Consider the following 22570-nt stretch of genomic DNA (forward strand, 5'->3'; position numbering starts at 1 on the left):
TGCCCCTTATGACAGCACTCCACATTAGGGTATGAATGCTACATCTACTTCTAACGGTGACCATAATGACAGCACTACACATTAGGGTATGAATGCTACCTCTACTTCTACCAGTTACCCTAACTACAGCCTCCACATCAGGGTACAAGTGCTACCTTCTAGAAGTGCCCATAACAACAGAACTAGAAATTAGGATATGAGCGTTACATTCTGCCAGTGCCCCTAATGACAGCCCTACACATTAGGGTACGAGTGCTACCTTCTAACAGTGCCCTACCAAAATCTCTACACATTAGGATAAAAGTGCTACCTTTTAACAGTGCGCCTAATGACATCACTCCACATTAGGGTATGAGTGCTACCTCTACTCCTACCATTGACTCTAACAACAGCCCTCCACATTAGGGTACGAGTGCTACTTCTACTTCTACTTCTACCAGTGCTCCTAATGACAGCCCTACACGTTAGGGTATGAGTGATACCTCTACTTTTAACAGTGCTCCTAATGACAGCCCTACACATTAGGGTATGAGTGCAACCTCTAGTTCTACCAGTGCCCCTGATGGCAGCCCTACTCATTAGGGTACAAGTGCTACTTTCTACAAGTGCCCCTAACAACAGCCTAGACATTAGGGTATGAGAGCTAGCTTATATCAGTGGCCCTAACAACAGGACTACACATTAGCATATGAATGCTACCTCTGCTTTTACAAGTGCCCCTAACAACAGCCCTACACATTAAGGTGCAAGTCCTACCTTCTATCAGTGCCTAATGACATCACTCCACATTAGGGTATGAGTGCTACCTCTACTTCTACCAGTGCCCCTAACAACAGTCCTACACATTAGCATACAAGTACTTCCTCTGCTTTTATCAGTGCCTCTAGTGACAGCCCTACACATTAATGTACAAGTTAGACCTCTGCTTCTACCCGTACCCCTAATGACAGCCCTCCATATCAGGGTACAAGTGCTACCTATACTTCCATCAGTGTCCCTAACAACAGCACTACATATTAGTGTACAAATGCTACCTCTGCTTCCACCAGTGCTACTAGCAACAGCCCTACATTAGGATACAAGTGCGTCCTTCAGTCAGTGTCCCTAACAACAGCCCTCTATATAAGGGTACAAGTGCTACATCTAATTCTATCACTGCCCCTTACAACAGGTCTCCACATATGGGTACAAGTGTTACATCTACTTCTACTAGTGCCCCTAACAACAGCCCTCCACGTAAAGGTACGAGTGCAATCTCTACTTCTACCAATGCTCCTAACAACAGCCCTACACATTATGGTCTGAGTGCTACCACTATTTCTCCCAGTGCCCCTAATGACAGCCCTACACATTAGGGTAAGAGTGCTAATTCTAGTTCTACCAGTGCCCCAGATGGCAGCCCTACTAATTAGGGTAAAAATGCTACCTTCTACAAGTACCCCTAACAAAAGCCTTGACATTAGGGTATGAGTGCTACCTTCTATCAGTGGCCCTAAGAATAGGACTAGACTTTAGCATATTAATGCTACCTCTGCTTCTACAGGTGCCCCTAACAACAGACCTACACATTAGGGTACAAGTCAGACCTTCTATCAGTGCCTAATGATATCGCTCCACATTAGGGTATGAGTGCTACTTCTACTTCTACCAGTGCTCCTAACAACAGCCCTACACATTAGGGTATGAGTGCTACCTTCTACCAGTGCCCCTAACACACAGCCCTCAACATTAAGGTATGAGTGCTGCCTCTGATTCTACCAGTGCCCCTAACAGCCCTACACATAAGGGTACAAGTGCTATCTTTACTTCTACCAGTGCCCCTGATGACAGCCCTATACATTAGGGTACAAGTGCTACCTTCTACCAGTGCACCTGACAGCCCTACACATTAAGCTACAAGTGCTGCCTTTGAATCTACCAGTGCCGCTAACACATAGTCCTCAACATTAAGGTACGAGTGCTGCCTCTGATTCTACCAGTGACCCTAACAACAGCCCTACACATAAGGGTACAAGTGCTACCTCTACTTCTACCAGTGCTCTTAATGACAGCCCTGCACAAATGGGTACAACTACTAAATTCTACCAGTACCCCTAACTACAGCCCTAGACATTAGGGTATGAGTACAATCTTCTACCAGTGCCCCTAACAACAGCCCTCCACATTAGGGTACAAGTGATACCTTCTACAAGTGCCCCTAACAACAGCTCTAGACATTAGGGTATGAGTGCTATCTTCTACCAGTGCCCTAACGACAGCCATCTACATTAGGGTAAGAGGGCTAAGTCTAATTCTACCAGTGACCCTGACAACAGTCCTTCACATTAGGGTACAAGTGCTACCTTCTACCAGTGCCCCTAACAACAGCCCTAGACATTAGGGTATGATTGCTACCTTCTACCAGTGCCCCTAACAACAGCCCTCCACATTCGGTTACGAGTTTTATCTGTACTTCTACCCGGGCCCCTAACAACAGCCCTCAGCATTAGTGTATGAGTGCTACCTCTACTTCTTTAAGTGCACCCAAGAACAGCCATAGACGTTAGGCATATCTCTCAACTGTGTAAATTTTTGCAGAATGTCCAGATTTTTGCCTCATATTTTTGGTGTGTTCCTCCTAAAATCTGAAACTTTCTGGCAAATGCCTAAAGATTGAAGTCATTAAATAATGACAAACATTTGACTTTAAGACTCCAAATCCTTCAGAAAATTCATGCTAATGCAATACCTATTATTCTATCAACTATCTAAGTTTGTAAGAGCAATATTTAAAACCTGTCCCTATTTCTCCCCCATCATTTTAGGCTTTGTCCAGATATTTTCTCTAGGAGGTTGAGAGGTATGACATTAGGGTATGAGTACCACCTTCTGTCAGAGCCCCTAACAGCAACACTACACATTAGGGTATGAATACTACCTGGGCTCCTACCAGTGCCCCTAACAACAGCCCTACACATTAGGGTACAAAGGCTACCTTCTATTAGTACTCCTATCAACAGCCCTACGCATTAGGGTACAGCTGCTACCTTCTATCAGTGCCCCTAACAACAGCCCTACACATTAGGGTAAGAGTGCTACTTCTACTTCTAACAGTGCCCCTAACAACAGTCCTACACATTAGCATACAAGTGCTTCCTCTGCTTTTACCAGTGCACCTAGTGACAGCCCTACACATTAATGTACAAGTTAAACCTCTGCTTCTACCCATACCCCTAATGACAGCCCTCCATATCAGGGTACAAGTGATACCTATACTTCTATCAGTGTCCCTAACAACAGCACTACATATTAGGGTACGAATGCTACCGCTGCTTCTACCAGTGTCACTAACAACAGCCCTACATTAGCGTACAAGTGCTACCTTCAGTCAGTGTCCCTAACAACAGCCCTCGATATAAGGGTACAAGTGTTACCTCTAATTCTATCACTATCCCTAAAACAGGTCTCCACATATGGTTATAAGTGTTACCTCTACTTCTACCAGTGCCCCTAACAACAGCCCTCCATGTAAAGGTACAAGTGCTAGCTCTACTTCTACCAATGCCCCTAGCAAAAGACCTAGTTTTACCAGTGCACCTTGATGACAGCCCTACTCATTAGAGTACAAGTGCTACCTTTTATAAGTGCCACTAACAGCAGCCTAGACATTAGGGTATGAGTGCTACCTTCTATCAGTGGCCCTAACAACAGGACTGCACATTAGCTAATGAATGCTACCTCTGCTTCTACAAGTGCTCCTAACAACAGCCCTACACATTAGGGTACAAGTGCTACCTTCTATCAGTGCACCTAACAACAGTCCTACACATAAGGGTATAAGTGCTACCTACTACCAGTGCCCTTACAACAGCCCTAGACAATAGGGTATGAGTGCTACCTTCTGTCATTGCTCCTATAAACAACACTAAATGATAGGGTATGAGTGCTACCTTCTGCTACTGCCCCTAACGACAGCCCTACACATTTGGGTATGAGTGCTAACTCTACTTCTACCAGTTTTCCTAACATACAGCCCTACAAAGTAGGGTATGAGTGCTACATTCTAACAGTGCCCCTAACAACAGTGCTAGACATTAGGGTATGAGTGCTGCCCTCTACCAGTGCCACAACGACAGCCCTCCACATTAGGGCATGAGTACTACTTTATAAAAGTGCCCCAAATGACAGCCCTACACATTAAGGTTTGAGTGCTACCTCTACCTCTACCAGTGACCCTAATGACAGCCCTACACATTAGAATACCAGTGCTACCTCTACTTCTATCAGTGCCTCTAATGACAGCCCTACACATTATGGTACAAGTGCTAAGTCTGCTCCTACCAGTACCCCTAATGATAGCCCCATATAGGGAACAAGTGCTATCTCTGTTTCTACCAGTGCCCTTAATGACAGCCCTACACATTAGGGTACAAGTGCTACCTTCTACCAGTGCCCCTAACAACAGCCCTAAATATTAGGGTACAAGTGCTACTTTTACAAGTACCCCTAACAACAGCACTAGACATTAGGATATGAATGCTACCTTTGTTTCCTGCCAGTGCCCCTAACAACAGCCCTACACATTAGGATACAAGTGCTACCTTCTATCAGTGCCCCTAATAACAGCCCTACACATTAGGGCACAAGTGCTACCTTCTATCAGTGCCCAAACTTCAGCCCTACACATTAGGGTACACGTGCTACCTACTGCCAGTGCCCTAAACAACAGCCCTAGACATTAGGGTATGAGTTCTACCATCTATTAGTGACCCTAACAACATCACTACAGATTAGGGTACAAGTGCTACTTTCTACCAATGCCTATCATGACAGCCCTACATATTAGGGTATGAGTGCTAACTTCTAACAGTGCCCCTAATAACAGCCCTAGACATTAGGATATGAGTGCTACCTTCTACTAGTGCCCCTAACATCAGCCCTCCACATTAGGGTATGAGTGCTTTCTCTACTACTACCGGTGATCCTAACGACAGCCCTACACATTAGGGTACGAGTGCTACCTGTACCTCTACCTCTACCAGTGATCCTAATGACAGCCCTTAACATTAGGGTACCAGTGCTACCTCTGATTTTATCAGTGGCCCTACTGACAGCCCTACACCTTAGGCTATGAGTACTACCTCTGCTCCTACTACTGTCTCTAATGACAGCCCCACACATTAGGGTACAAATGCTATCTCTACTTCGACCTGTGCTCCTAATGACAGCCCTGCATATTAGGGTACAAGTGGTACCTTCTTCCAGTGTCCCTAACAACAGCCCTAGAGATTAGGGTACAAGGGCTACCTTCTGCCAGTGGCCCTAACAACAGCCCTAGACATTAGGGTACAAGTGCTACATTCTACAAGTGCCCCTAACAACAGCCCTAGACATTAGGGTATGAGTGCGACCTTCTTCCAGTCCCCCTAATGACAGCCTTCCACTTTAGTGTATGAGTGCTACTTAGGTTCATAGGTTCATAGATTAGTACTAAGCTAACTGCCCTTGTGAGCCATTTAGACTCAAACCCTGCACCTTGTGTTTGTAAGGCAAACACCTTAACCATTAGGCCACCCTCCCAACTCCCAACTTCTACTTCTACCAGTGCCCCTAATGACAGCCGTACACATTAGGGTACTAGTGCTACTTCTACTTCTACCAGTGCCCCTAACAACAGCCCTACACATTAGGGTACTAGTGCTACTTCTTCTACCTGTGTCCCTAACAACAGCCCTACACATTAGGGTATGAGTGCTGCCTTTCACCAGTGCCTCTAACAGCAGCCCTACACATTAGGGTACAAATGCTACCTCTCTTTCTACCAGTGTCCCTAGCAACAGCCCTACACTTTAGGGTATGAGTGCTACCTTTCACTAGTGCCCCTAACAGCAGCCCTACACATTACGGTACAAGTGCTACCGCTACTTCTACCAGTGCCCCTAGCAACAGCCCTAGACATTAGGCATACCTCTCAACTGTAAGATTTTCATGGACTGCCCAGATTTTTGCCTGATATTTTTAGTGTGTTCCTCCTAAAATCTGTACCTTTCTGGCAAATACCTGAAGACTGAAGTCATTAAATACTGACAAACATTTGAGTTTAAGACTCCAAATCCTTCAAAAAATGCATGCTAATGCAAAACCTATTATTCTATCAACTAAGTAAGTTTGTAAGAACAATATTTAAAATCTGTCCCTATTTGTCTCCCAATTTGTTTCTCTAGGAGGTTGAGACATATGACATTAGGGTATGAGTGCTACCTTCTATCAGAGCCCCTAATGACAGAACAACACATTAGGGTACGCATACTACCTATGCTTCTACCAGTGCCCCTAACAACAGCCTTAAACATTAAAGTACAAATGCTACCTGTACCAGTGCCCCTAACAACAGCCCTAGACATTAGGGTATGAGTGCTGTCTTCTACTAGTGCCCTAACAACAGCAGTCGACATTAGGGTACGAGTGCTACCTTCTACCAGTGCCCTTAATGACAGCCCTCCACATTAGGGTAAGAGTGCTACCTCTACTTCTACAGGTGACCCTAACAACAGCCCTCCACATTAGGTTACGAGTTTTACCTCTAATTCTACCTAGGCCCCTAACGACAGCCCCTAGAATTAGTGTATGCGTGCTACCTCTACTTCTTTCAGTGCACCTAACAACAGCCCTAGACATTAGGCATATCTCCCAACTGTGTACATTTTCACAGAATGTCCAGATTTTTGCCTCATGTTTTTGGTGTGTTCCTCCTAAAATCTGTACATTTCTGGCAAATATCTGAAGATTGAAGTCATTAAATAATGACAATTGTTTGACTTTAAGACTCCAAATCCTTCAGAAAATTCATGCTAATGCAAAACCTATTATTCTATCAGCTATCTAAGTTTGTAAGAGCGATATTTAAAATGTCCTTATTTGTCCCCCCATCATTTTAGGCTTTGTCCAGATTTTTTACTCTAGGAGGTTGAGAGGTATGACATTATGGTATGAGTGCTACCTTCTATCAGAGCCCCTAATAACAGTACTACACTTTAGGGTACGAATACTACCTCTGCTTATACCAGTGCCCCTAACAGCAACCTTACACATTAGGGCACAAGTGCTATTTTTTAGCAGTGCCCCTAACAACAGCCCTAGACATTAGGGTAAGAGTGCTACCTCTACTTCTACCAGTGCCCCTTACAACAGCCCTATACATTAGGGTACAAGTGTTACCTATACTTGTACCAGTGCCACTAATGACAACCCTACACATTTGAGTATGAGTGCTACTTTCTACCAGTGCCGCTAATGACAGCCCTATACATTAGGTTACAAGTGCTACCTCTACTTCCACCAGTGCCCCTAACAACAGCCGTAGACATTAGAGTACAAGTGCTACCTCTACTTTTACCATTGCCCCTAATGACAGCCCTACACATTAATGTACAAGTTGGCCCTCTACTTCTAACCATGCTCCTAATGACAGCGCTACACATTAGGGTACCAGTGCTACCTCTAGTTTTATCAGTGCCCCTACTGACAGCCCTACACATTATGGAGCAAATGCAATCTCTGCTCCTACCAGTACCCCTAACGACAGCCCCACACATTAGGGTATGAGTGCTATCTCTACCTCTACCAGTGCCCCTAACAGCATCCCTACACATTAGGGTATAAGTGCTACCTTCTACTAGTGTCCCTAACAGCTCTAGACATACGGGTACAAGGGCTACCTTCTACCAGTGCCCCTAACAACAGCCCTAGACCTTAGGCTACAAGTGCTACCTTCTACAAGTGCCCCTAACAACAGCCCTAGACATTAAAGTATGAATGTGATTTTCTCCCAGTGGCCCTAATGATTGCCATCCACATTAGAGTATGAGTGCCACTTTTTACTTCTACCAGTGCCCCTAACGACAGCACTACACATTACGGTACAAGTGCTACCCTCTATAAGTGCCCCTAACAACAGCCTCAGACATTACGGTATGAGTGCTATCTTCTACTAGTGCCCTAATGACAGCCGTCCACATTAGGGTATGAGTGCTACCTCTAATTCTACCAGTGAACCTAATAACAGTCATCCACATTAGGGTACAAGTGCTACTTTCTACCAGTTCCCTAACAACAGCCCTAGATTTTAGGGTATGAATGCTACCTTCTACCAGTGCCCCTAATGACAGCCCTCCACATTAGGGTATGAGTGCTACCTCTGCTACTACAGGTGACCCTAACAACATCCCTAAACATAAGGGTATGAGTGTTACCTCTACTTCTACCAGTGCCCCTGATAACAACCCTACACATTAGGGTACAAGTGCTACCTTCTACCAGTACACCTAATGACAGCTCTACACATTAGGGTACGAGTGCTGCCTCTGAATCTGCCAGTGCCCCTAACAACAGCTCTACACATAAGGATATGAGTGCTAACTCTACTTCTACCAGTGCACCTAAAGGCAGCCCTGCACATTAGAGTACAACTGCTAAATTCTACCAGTGCCTCTAACAACAGCCTAGACATTAGGGTATGAGTACTATCTTTTATCAGTGCCCCTAACAACAGCCCTCCACATTAGGGTACAAGTGCTACCTTCTACAAGTGCACCTAAAACAGCCCTAGACATTAGGGTATGAGTGTTACCTTCTATTAGTGACCCTAAAAACAGCAATACATATTAGGGTACAAGTGCTACCTTCTATCAGTGCCCCTAACAACAGCCCTACACATTAGGGTACAAGTGCTACATTCTATCATTGCCCCTAACAACAGTCCTACACATTAGAGTACAAGTGCTACCTACTACCAGTGCCCTTACAACAGCCCTAGACATTAGGGTATGAGTGCTACCTTCTATCAGTGCTCCTAACAAAACACTACACATTAAGGTATGAGTGCTACCTTCTAACAGTGCCCCTAACAACAGCCCTTGACATTACAGTATGAGTGCTATCTTCTATCACTGAACCTACCAACAGCCCTACACATTAGGGTCCAAGTGCTACCTTCTACCTGAGCCACTAACAACAGCCCTAGACATTAAGGTATGAGTGCTACCTTATATCAGTGCCCCTAACAACAGCTCTACACTTTAGGGTATGAGAGCTACCTCTGCTCCTACCAGTCCCTGTAATGACAGCCCCACAAATTATGGTACGTGTGCTATCTCTACTTCTACCAGTGCCCCTAATGATAGCCCTACCATTAGGTACAAGTGGTACCTTCTACCAGTGCTCCTAACAACAGCCCTAGACATTAGAGTACAAGGGCTACCTTCTACCAGTATCCCTAACAACAGCCCAAGACTTTAGGGTACAAGTGCTACCTTCTGCCAGTGCCCCTAACAACAGCACTAGACATTAAAGTATGAATGCAACCTTCTACCAGTGCCTCTAATGACAGCCCTATACATTATGGTACAAGTGCTACCTTCTACCAGTGCCGGTAACAACAACCCTATACATTAGCGTATGAATGCTACCTTCTACCAGTGCCCCTAATGACATCCCTTCACATAAGGGAATGCGTGCTACCTGTACTTCTACCAGTTACCCTAACTACAGCCATCCACATTAGGGTACAAGTGCTACTTTCTACCAATGTGCCAAACAACAGGAGTAGACATTAGGATACGAATGCTACCTTCTACCAGTGTCCTTAACGACAGCCCTATACATTAGGGTACGAGTGCTACCTCTACTTTTGCCAATGCTCCTAACAACAGCTTTACACATCAGGTTATGAGTGCTACCTTCTACCAGTGCTCCTAACAATGGCCCTATACATTTGGGTACGAGTGCACCCTCTAATTCTACCAGTGCCCCTAACAACAGCCCTACACATTAGTGCATGAGTGCTATCTTCTACCAGTGCCCCTAACAACAGCCCTACACATAAGGGTATGAGTGCTACTTCTACTTCTACCAGTGCACCTAAGGACAGCCCTGCACATTAGGGCACAACTGCTAAATTCCCTAACAGCAGCACTATACAATAGGGTATGAATAATATCTGCTATCAGTGCCCCTAACAAAAGCCCTCCACATTAAGGTACAGGTGCTACTTTCTACAAGTGTCCCTAGCAACAGCCCTAGAGCTTAGGGTATGTGTGCTACTTTCTATTAGTGCCCCTAACAACAGCACTACATATTAGGGTAAGAATGCTAACTCTGGTTCTACCAGTGTGCTAACAGCAGTCCTACACATTAGGGTAAAAGTGCTACCTTCTACAAGTGCCCCTACCAACAGCCCTAGACATTAGGCTGTGAGTGCTACCATCTATCAATGGCCCTAAAAACAGCACTACACATTAGGGTATGAATGCTACCACTGCTTATACCAGTGCACCTAAGAATAGCCCTACACATTAGGGTACAAGTACTACCTTCTAACAGTGCCCCTAACAAAAGCTATGCACATTATGGTACAAGTGCTACCTTCTAGTATTGCCCCTAACAACAGCCCTACACATTAGGGTACAAGTGCTACCTACTACCAGTACCCCTAACAACAGCCCAAAACATTAGAGCATGAGTGCTACCTTCAATTAGTACTCCTAACAACAGCACTATGCATTAGGGTATGAGTGCAACCTCCTAACAGTGCCCCTGATGACAGCCCTACACATTAAGGTACGAGTGCTACCTCTACCTCCTCTACCGGTGACCCTAACGACAGCCCTACACATTAGCATCGTGTGCTACCTCTACTTCTATCAGTGCCCTTACTGACAGCCCTACACATTAAGGTACGAATGCAACCTCTGCTTCTACTAGTACCCCTAACAACAGCCCCACACATTAACATATGAATGCTATTTCTATTTCTACCACTGCCCCTAATGAGAGCCCTACATATTATCGTAGAAGTGCAATGTTCTACCAGTGCCCCTAACTACAACCGTAAATATTAGGATACAAGTGCTACCTTCTACAAGTTCCCTTTACAACAGCCCTATACATTAGGGTATGAGTGCTACCTTCTATCAGTGCCCCTAAGAACAGCACCACACATTAGGGTAAGAATGCTAACTCTGCTTCTACCAGTGCCCCTAACATCAGTCCTACACATTAGGGTATAAGTGCTACCTTCTATCAATGCCCCTAACAGCAGATGTACACATTAGGTAACAGGTGCTACCTACTACCAGTGCCCTTAACAGCAGCTCTGGACAATAGGGTATGAGTGCTACCTTCAGTCAGTGCCCCTAACAACATCACTACATATTAGGGTACGAGTGCTACTTTCTACCAGTGCCCCTAATGGCAGCCCTACACATTAGGGTACGATAGCTACATCTACTTCTACCAGTGCCCACAACATACTGCCCTACACATTAGGGTATGAATGCTACCTTCTAACAGTGCCCCTAAAAACAGCCCTAGGCATTAGGGTATGAGGGCTACCTTCTACCAGTGCCCCTAGCGACATCCCTCCACATTAGGGTACCACTATTTTTATCAGTGCCCCTACTGACAGCCCTACAGATTAGGGTACAAGTGCTACCTCTGTTCCTACCAGTGCTCCTAATGACAGTCCCACACATTAGGAGATGAGTGCTATCTCTACCTCTACCAGTGGCTATAACTACAGCCCTACACATTAGGGTACAAGTGCTACTTTCTACCAGTGCCCCTAACAACAGCCCTAGACATTAGGGTTCAAAGACGACATTCTACCAGTGCCCCTAACAACAGCCCTAGACATTAGGGTACAAGTGCTACCTTCTAACAGTGCCCCTAACAAAAGCCCTAGACATTAGGGTATGACTGCAACCTTCTACCAATGCCCCTAATGATAGCCCTCCACATTAGAGTTGAGTGCTGCTTCTACTAGTATCAGTGCCCCTAACGACAGCCCTACACATTATGGTACAAGTGCTACCTTCTTCCAGTGCCCCTAACAACAGCCCTAGACATTAGGGTATGAGTGCTATCTTCTAGCAGTGCCCTAATGACAGCCGTCCACATTAGTGTATGAGTGCTATCTCTAAATCTACCAGTGATCCTAACAACAGCCATCCACATTAGGGAACAAGTGCTACCTTCTACAAGTGCCACTAACAACAACCGTAGACATTAGGATATGAGGGCTACCTTCTACCAGTGCCCCAAATGAGACCCCTCCACTTTAGGGTATGAGTGCTACCTCTACTTCTACAGGTGACCCTAACAACAGCCCTTCACATCAGGGTATGAGTTTTACCTCTCCTTCTACCAGTGTTCCTAACAACAGCCCTACACATTAGGGTATGAATACTACCTTCTACCAGTGCCCCTAACAACAGCCCTACACATTAGTGTATGAGTGCTACCTCTACTTCTACCAGTATGCCTAACAACAGCCCTTGACATTAGGGTATGAGTGCTACCTTCTATCAATGCCCCTAACAACAGCACTACACATTAGGGTAGAGGTGCTAACTCTGCTTCTACCAGTGCCCCTAACAGCAGCAAATACACATTAGGGTACAAATGATACCTTATATCAGTGCCCCTAACAACAGCCCTACACATTAGGGTACAAGTGCTACCTTCTGCAAGTGCCCATAACAACAGCCCTAGACATTAGGTTATGAGGGCTACCTTCTGCCAGTGCCCCTAACAACAGCCCTAGACATTAGGGTATGAGGGCTACCTTCTATCAGTGCCCCTAACAACAGCCCTACACATTAGGGCATGAGTGCTACCTCTACTTCTACCAGTGCTCCTAATGACAGCCCTATACATTAGGGTACAAGTGCTACGTATACTTCTACTAGTGCCCATAATAAAAGCCCTAAACATTTGGGTATGAGTTCTACTTTCTACCAGAGCCCCTAATGACAGCCCTACAAATTAGGCTATGAGTGCTACATCTACTTCTACCAGTGCCCCTAACAACAGCCCTACACATTAATGTACAAGTTCTACCTCTGCTTCTACCTGTGACTCTACTGACAGCCCTCCATAGCAGGGTACAAGTTCTAACTCTACATCTACTGTTGTCCCTAACCACATCCCTACACATTAGGGTACAATTGCTACCCTCTATCAGAGGCCCTATCAACAGCCCTACACATTACAGTACAAGTGCTACCTTCTTACAGTGCCCCTAACAACAGCTCTAGACATTAGGGTATGAGTGTTACCTTCTATCACTGCCCCTAACAACAGCACTACACATTAGGGTATTAGTGCTTCCTTCTACCTGTGCAACTAACAACAGCCCTAGATATTAGCATACAAGTGCTACCTTCTGCCAGTGCACCTAAAGACAGCCATCCACAGTAGGGTATGAGTGCTACCTCTACTTCTACTAGTGACCCTAATGACAGCCCTACCCATTAGGGTATTAGTTCTACCTCTACCTCTACTGGTGACCCTAATGTCAACTCTACACTTTAGGGTACGAGTGCTTCCTCTGCTCCTACCAGTACCCCTAATGACAGCCCTACAAATTATGGTACATGTGCTATCTCTACTTCTACTAGTGCCCCCAATGATATCCCTGCAATTAGGTACAAGTGTTACCTTCTACCAGTGCTCCTAACAACAGCCTTAGACATTAGAGTACAAGGGCTACCTGCTTCCAGCGCCCCTAACAACAGCCCTAGACATTAGGGTATGAGTGTGACCTTGTACCAGTGCCCCTAATGACAGCCCTATACATTAGGGTACAAGTGCTACCTTCCACCAGGGCCACTAAAAACAGCCCTACACATTAGGGTACAAGTGATACCTTCTACCAGTGCCCGTAACAACACCCCTAGACATTAGGGTATGAATGCTACCTTATATCAGTGCGCCTAATGACAGCATTCCACATTTGGGTATGAGTGCTACCTCTACTTCTACCATTTAGCCTATCTATAGCTATCCACATTAGGGTAAAGTGCTAACGGTTAGCAGTGTCTGTAACAACAGTTCCAGACATTAGGGTATGAGTGCTACCTTCTACAGTGCCCCTAATGACAGCACTCCACATTAGGGTATGTGTGCTAGCTCTACTTCTACCAGTGGCCCTAATGACAGCCCTACACATTAGGGTTTGAGTGCTACCTCTACTTTTGCCAGTGCTCCTGATAACAACCCTACACATTAAGGTATGACTGCTACCTTTTACCAGTGCCTCTAACAACAGCCATATACATTTGGGTACAAGTGCACCCTCTGTTTCTACCAGTGCCCCTAACAACAGCCCTACACATTAGGGTACAAGTGCTACCTCTACTTTTACCAGTGCCCCTAGTGACAGCCCTATGCATTAGGGGATGAGTGCTACTTTCTATCAGTGCCCCTAACAACAGCACTGCACATTAGGGTATGTGTGCTACCTTCTATCAGTGCACCTAACGACAGCCCTACACATTAGGGTACAAGTGATTCATCTACTTCTACCATTGCCCCTAAAGATAGCCCTACACATTAGGAGTATGAGTGCTACCTCTTCATCTACCATTCTCCAAATGACAGCTGTACAAATTAATGTACAAGTGCTACCTCTGGTCTACCCATGCCCATAATGTCATCCCTCCATATCAGGGTATGAGTGCTACCTCTACTTCTACCAGTGCCCCCAACAACAGCCCTACACATTAGGGTAAGAGTGCTATCTCTACTTCTACCAGTGCCCATATCGGCAGCCCTATATGTTAGGGTACAAGTGCTACCTCTACTTCTACCATTGCCGGTATCGACAGGCCTGCATATTAGGGTATGAGTAATACCTTCTATCAGTGCCCTTAACAACAGCACTACACATTACTGTATGAGGGCTGCCTACTACCAATGTCCCTAATGGCAGCCCTACACATTAGGGTACGAGTGCTTCCTCTACGTTTACCAGTGTCCCTAACTATAGCCCTATATATTAGGGTACAAGTGCTACCTCTGCTCCTACCACTGCCCCTAAAGATAGCCCTACATGTTAGGGTACGAGTGCTACCTCTACTTCTACATGTGCCCCTAATAGCCCTACAGATTAATGTAAAGTGCTACCTCTGTTCTACCCGTGCCCCTATCAACAGCCCTCAATATCAGGGTATGAGTGCTACCTCTATTTCCACCAGTGCCCCTAACAACAGCCCCACACATTAGGGTATGAGTGCTACCTTCTTCCAGTGCCCCTAACCACTACCCTACACATTAGGGTATGAGTGCTAGCTCTTCTTCTACCAGTTCCCCTAATGACAGCCTTATACATTAGAGTACAAGTGCTACCTCTACTTCTACCCGTGGTCCTAACTACAGCCCTACAAATTAGGGTATGAGTGCATCTTCTACCAGTGCCTCTAACAACAGCCCTACACATTAGGCTATGAGTGCTACCTCTACTTCTACCAGTGCCCCTAATGACAGCCCTACACATAAGTTCATATGTTCATAGGTAGGTACTAGGCTATCGGCCCAAGTGCCTACGTAGGCATAGCCAACAAGGTTCCCTGACTTACGCCACCCAAGAAGGTTATTTCCTGTGCCACTGTCGAGCAGAGCCACAGAAGTGTTCCCTGGACTGTATTTCCTATTTCTCATCCACTCATTAAGATTTTTCTTGAAGAGTGGTAATGAGGAACTATGCTTGACATAGATCGGTAGCTTGTTCCAGAGAATGGGAAATCTCTGGGACAGGGGTCTTTCCCTCCAGCAGGTCCTGTTTATTGTGGTGATAAGGTTGAGATCCCTAGAGTGGGCTTTCTTTAGGTGTAGCATGTCCAACAGCTCTGGGTTTAACATAGCTTTATATATTAGGTAGAGATCACCTCGGAGTAGGCGATATGTTATGATGTAAAGCTGGAGTTTTTTGAGACAGTCAGTGTAGGGCATCTGTTTGACACCAGTAATCCTCTTTGCGAGGTACTTCTGTGGCCTTTCCAGCTGATGGAGGTGTCTTGTGAGGTACATTCCAAAAGGGCCATTGTACTCTATAATGGATCTAATGAGTGTCGAGTAGAGGTGAACAATAACCTCATTTTTCCTGGAAGTGAACCCTTTTGTAATGAGGTGTGCCACGTAGAAGGACTTCCTAACTACTGTGGCAATGTGATTATCAAAGGAGAGACTACTGTCCACCTGGGTCCCAAGGTCTCTTATCACACATTCGGTGTTAAGTAGACTGCTGTCTATGTGGTAGTTCATGCGTACAGAGTTTTTACCAAAGGGGATGATGATGCACTTTTTGGCATTGAGCTTGAGGCCATGGCTCTCACACCAGGCATCTGTCTCAGTGAAGCCCTTCTGTATGATGTCCACATCATTTGGGGGCTCTACTATGGCTCCTAGTTTGCAGTCATCTGCGAACTTTCTCAGCCAGAGGCCTTCTGTGTTAGCCTGTAGTTCAAAGAAGGTAGATACCAAACAGGAGAGGTCCCAGGACTGAAACCTGTGGTACTCCACTCGTCACTGGTTTGAAGTCAGATTTGGAGTCTGCAACATTTACAGTGTGGGTTCTGTCAGTGAGCCAGTTGGCAACCCATCTTGTGTTGCATGGATGTATACCTAGTTTAGAGAGTTTAGCTATAATTCCAGAATGGGGGATGGTGTTAAAAGCCTTGGTGAGGTCAAGATAGGCTGTGTGAACCACCTTACCCTCATCTATGGCTTTGGTGACTGCCTCAAAGAAGTTGATCAGGTTCAGAAGGCATGATCTGCCTTTCACAAACCCGAGCTTATCGATTTCTTTGTTTATGAGTTCCATGATGACACATTCCATGGCCTTGCAGAGCAGGCTTGTCAGCCTAATAGGGAAATAGTTCCAGGGATTAGTGGTGGCTCCCCCTTTGTGGAGTGGGATAACTGTTGCTGTGCGCCATTCAGTAGGCACAAAGCCTGATGTGAGGCTATGATTGAACATGGTGCTTAGGTGGGGAGCCAGTTCATTCTGAAGTTCATGTAAAACACAGCCTGGGATATTGTCCGGTCCCATGGATGCTGTGTTTTTTACTTCAGCGAGTGCAGCTTTTACCTGCATAGTTGTGATTACAGGGACTCTGTATTCTTCCTGTATAGATATGGGCCCTTTAGGGGGTGAGACGGGGGTAAAGTTAACACTGAACCTATCTGCTAAGATGTTGGCAATATCAGTTGGTTCTGTAATTTTCATGCCGTTGTGCTGTAACTCAGAGCAGATCTGGGTGTTGCCATTGAGATTCTTGACATAGCTATAGAATGCTTTGTGGTTGTCTTTAGAATCAGTGGCGATTTTGTTTTGTAGCTAGCTTTGGAGGATCTTATAAGGGATCTCAACTTCTTACTGAGGCTGACCAGGGAGCTCCTCCACTCATGGGATTTTACTCTCATTTGCAATAGTTTCTTCCTTCTGTTGTACAGTTTGTTTATGGCAGGGGAGCACCAGATCGGCTTACTTTTTTGGAGGATAGCATCTTGGTTCTGTTTGGGATAGCACAATCCATGCACTCGTGTAAGTGCTTATAGAGTGCTTTTGTGTAGGATTCAGCAGTTGTAACAGATTTGTCCAACTGCATGGGTGTCATGACGTTCACCACTTCTGTCTTAAGAAGCATGAAATTGGCTTTAGGGAAATTTTTTACCATGGTTTGCTTAATGGGGGGTGGGATGTGCATATCTACATTAGGGTACATTAGGGTACATGGGCTTCCCCTGATTCTACCAGTACCCCTAATGACAGCCACACACATTAGGGTATGAGTGCTACCTCTACTTCTGCCAGTGTCCCTAAAGACAGCCCTACAGATTATGGAACAAGTGCTACCTTCTACCCGTGCCCCTAATAGCCCTAGACATTAGGGAATGAGTGCTACCTTCGACCAGTGCCCCTAACGACAGCCCTCCACATTAGGGTATGAGTGGTACCTCTGCTTCTACTGTTGATCCTAACAGCCCTACACATCAGGGTATGAGTGCTACCTTCTACTAGTTACCCTAAAGACAGCCCTGCACATTAGGGCACAGGTGCTACCTCTACTTCTACCAGTGCCACTAGCAACAGCCCTTTACATTGGAGTATGAGTGTTCCCCTACTTCTACCAGTGTCACTAACAAAAGCCCTAGACAATAGGGTATGAGTGCTACATTTACCAGTGTACCTAATGACAGTCCTCCACATTAGGGTATGAAGGGCTACCTCTGCTTCTACCATTGATCTTAACAACAGCCCTACACATCAGGGTATGAGTGCTACCTTCTACTAGTGATCCTAAAGACAGCCCTGCACATTAGGGTATGAGTACTACCTCTACTTCTACCAGTGCCCCTAACAATAGCCCTTTACATTAGGGTATGAGTGTTACCTTCTACCAGTGCCCCTAAGAACAGCCCTATACATTTGGGCATGAGTGCTACCCCTACTTCTACCAGTGCCCCTAACAATAGCCCTAGACATTAGAGTATGAGTGCTACCTTCTACCAGTGCCCCTAACGACAGCCCTCCACATTAGGGTATGAGTGGTACCTCCCCTTCTACCAGTGCCCCTAACAACAGCCATCCACATTAGGGTACAAGTGCTAACTTCTACCAGTGTCCCTAACAACAGCCCTAGACATTAGGGTATGAGTGCTATGTTTACCAGTGTCCCTGATGACAGCCCTCCACATTAGGGTATGAAGTGCTACCTCTGCTTCTACCATTGACCCTAACAACAGCCCTACACATCAGGGCATGAGTGCTACCTTCTACTAGTGACCCTAAAGACAGCCCTGCACATTAAGGTACGAGTGCTACCTTTACTTCTACCAGTGCCTCTAACAACAGCCCTTTACATTAGGGTATGAGTGCTACCTTCTACCAGTGCCCCTAACAACAGCCCTATACATTTGGGCATGAGTGCTACCCCTACTTCTACCAGTGCCCCTAACAACAGCCCTACACATTAGGGTATGAGTGTTACCTCTACTTCTGCCAGTGCTCCTAACCAAAGCCATATTACATTAAGGTACAAGTGTTACCTCTGCTTCTAGCACTACCCCTAAAAACAGGCCTAAACATTAGGGTATGAGTGCTACCTTCTACTGTGCCCCTAATGACAACCCTACACATTGGGCTATTGCAAGTGCTACCTCTACTTCAACCAGTGCCCATAATGACAGCCCAACACATTAGGATACAAGTGGCAGCTTCTACCAGTGCCCTTAACAATTACCCTAGACATTAGGGTACAGGTGTTACCATCTACATGTGCCCCTAACAGCAGCCCTAGACATTAGGGTATGAGTGCTTCCTCTACTTCTACCAGTGCCCCTAACAACAGCACCTATACATTAGGGTAAAAGTGCTACCTCTTCACCTACCAGTACCCCTAACGATAGCCTTACACATTAGGGAATGAATGCTACCTCTCCTTCTACCAGTGCCCCTAATGACAGCCATACATATTAGGGTACAAGCGTTTCCTCTGCTTCTACCAGTGCCCCTTATGACAGCTTTTCACATTAATGTACAAGCGCTACCTCTGTTCTACCCATTCCCCTAATGACAGCCCTCCATATCAGGGTACGAGTGCTACTTCTAGTTCTGCTAGTGCCCGTAACAACAGCTCTAAACATTAGGTACAAGTGCTACCTTCTACCAGTGCCTCTAACAACAGCCCTACACATTAGGGTACGAGTGCTACCTCTACTTATACCAGTGCCCCTAATGATAGCCCTATACATTAGGGTCCAAGTGCTACCTCTGCTCCTACCATTTCCCCTAATGATATCCCTATACATTAGGGTACAAGTGCTACCTCTACTTCTACCAGTGCTTTTAACAATAGCCCTATACATTAGGATATGAGTGCTACCTCTACTTTTACCAGGCACCCTAATGACAGCCCTACACATTAGGGTACAAGTACTAGCTTTGCTTCTAACCATGCCCCTAACAGCAGCCCTCCATATCAGGGTATGAGTGCTGCATCTGCTTCTACCAGTGCCCCTAATGACAGCAATACAAATTAGGGTACAAGTGCTACCTTCAACTAGTGCCCCTAACAACATCCCTAGACATTAGTGTACGAGTGCTACCTTCTATCAGTGCCCCTAAGAACAGACCTACACATTAGGGTACAAGTGCTACCTTCTGACAGTGCCCCTAACAACAGCCCTAAACATTACAGTATGAGTTTACCTTCTATTAGTGCCCCTAACAACAGCCCTACACATTAGGGTAGAAGTGCTACCTTCTACCAGTGCCCCTCTCAGCAGCCCTAGATATTAGGGTACAAATGTTACCAGTGGCCCTAATAACAGCCCTCCATGTTAGGGTAAAAGTGCTACCTCTGCTTTGACCAGTGCCCTTAATGACAGCCCTACACATTAGGATACGACTACTAAATTCTACCAGTGCCTCTCACAGCAGCCCTACAAATTAGGTTACGAGTGCTACCTTCTATCAGTGCCCCTAACAAAAGCACTACACATTAGGGTACAAGTACTACCTTCTACCATGCCCCTAATGACAGCCCTTCGCTTTAGGGTACGAGTGCTACCTCTACTTCTACCACTGCCCCTAACAACAGCTCTACTCATTGGGGTATGGGTGCTACCTCTACTTCTACCTATGCCCGTAATAACAGATCTCTTAGCTAACTCTACTTCTACCAGTGCCCCTAACTAACAGCCCTACACATTAGGGTATGAGTGCTACCTTCTACCAGTGCTCCTATCAGCAGCCCTAGACATTAGGGTACAAGTGTTACCTTCTACCAGTGGCCCTAACAACAGCCCTCCACTTTAGGGTAAAAGTGATACCTCTGCTTTGACCAGTGCCCTTAATGACAGCCCTGCACATTAGGGTACAACTGCTAAATTCTACCAGTGCCTCTCACAGCAGCCCTACAAATTAGAGTACGATAGCTACCTACTATAGTGCCCCTAACAACAGCCCTCCACATTAGGGTACGGGTGCTACCTCAAATTTGACCAGTGCCCCTAATGACAGTCCTGCACATTAGGGTACCACTGCTAAATTCTACCAGCGCCCCTAACAACAGCCTTACACATTAGGGTATGAGTGCTAACTTCTGTCGGTGCACCTAGCAACATCCCTCCACATTAGGGTATGACTGCTACTTTTCCTTTTACTGGTGACCCTAACGACAGCCCTACACGTTATGGTAGAAGTGCTACTTCTACTTCTACGAGTGCCCCTAATGCCAGGCCTCCATATTAGGGTACGAGTGCTACCTCAACTTCTACCAGTGCCCATAATGACAGCTCAACTCGTTAGGGCACAAGTGCTTCCACTCTTTCTACCAGTGCCCCTAATGACAGCTCTACACATTAGGGTACAAGTGCTACCTCTGCTTCTGCCAGTGCCCCCTAATGACAGCCCTCCATATCAGGGTATGAGTGCTGCCTCTGTTTCGACCAGTGCCCCTAACAACCACCCTACACATTACGAGTGCTACCTCTAATTCTACCAGTACTCCTAACCAAGGCCATATACATTAGGGTACAAGTGCTACCTCTGCTTCTAACACTACCCCTAAAAACAGGCCTACACATTAGGGTATGAGTGCTACCTTTTACTGTGCCCCTAATGACAGCCCTACACATTGGGCTATTACGAGTGCTACCTCTACTTCAACCAGTGCCCCTAATGACAGCACTACACATTAGGATACAAGTGCTACCTTCTACCAGTGCCCCTAACAACAGCCCTAGATATTAGGGTATGAGTGCTTCCTCTACTTTTACCAGTGCCCCTAACAACAACACCTATACATTAGGCTAAAAGTGATACCTCTTTTCCTACCAGCGTCCCTAATGACAGCCATACACATTAGGGTACAAGTGCTTCCTCTGCTTCTACCAGTGTCCCTAATGACAGCCATTCACATTAGTGTACAAGTGCTACCTCTGTTCTACCCATTCCCCTAATGTTAGTCCTCCATATCAGGGTACGAGTGCTACTTCTACTTCTACCAGTGCCCGTAACAACAGCTCTACACATTAGGGTACAAGTGCTACCCTCTACCAGTGCCTCCAACAACAGCCCTACACATTAGGGTATGAGTGCTACCTTCTATCAGTGCCCCTCAGAACAGCCCTACACATTAGGGTACAAGTTCTACCTTCTACCAGTGCCTCTACCAGCAACTCTACACATTAGGGTATGAGTGCTACCTTCTATCAGTGCCCCTAACAACAGCCCTACACATTTGGGTATGAGTGCTACTTTTTACCAGTGCACCTAATGCCAGCCCTACACATTAGGCTATGAGTGCTACCTCTACTTATACCAGTGCCCCTAATGACAGCCCTATACATTAGGGTCCAAGTGCTACCTATGCTCCTACCATTGTCCTTAATGCTATCCCTATACATTGGGGTACAAGTGCTACCTCTACATCTAACAGTGCCTTTAACAATAGCCCTACAAATTAGGATATGAATGCTACCTCTACTTTTACCAGACCCCCTAATGACAGCCCTACACATAAGGGTACAAGTATTAACTTTGCTTCTAACCATGCCCCAAACAACAGCCCTCCATATCAGGGTATGAGTGCTGCCTCTGCTTCTACCAGTGCCCCTAATGACAGCCCTACAAATTAAGGTACAAGTGCTACCTTCAACCAATGCACCTAACAACACCCCTAGACATTAGTGTATGAGTGCTACCTTCTATCAGTGCCCCTAAGAACAGCCCTACACATTAGGGTAC

This window comes from Protopterus annectens, chromosome 2.part1, assembly GCF_019279795.1.
Source record: "Protopterus annectens isolate FY-2018-M chromosome 2.part1, PAN1.0, whole genome shotgun sequence".
Taxonomy (NCBI): Eukaryota; Metazoa; Chordata; order Ceratodontiformes; family Protopteridae; genus Protopterus; species Protopterus annectens.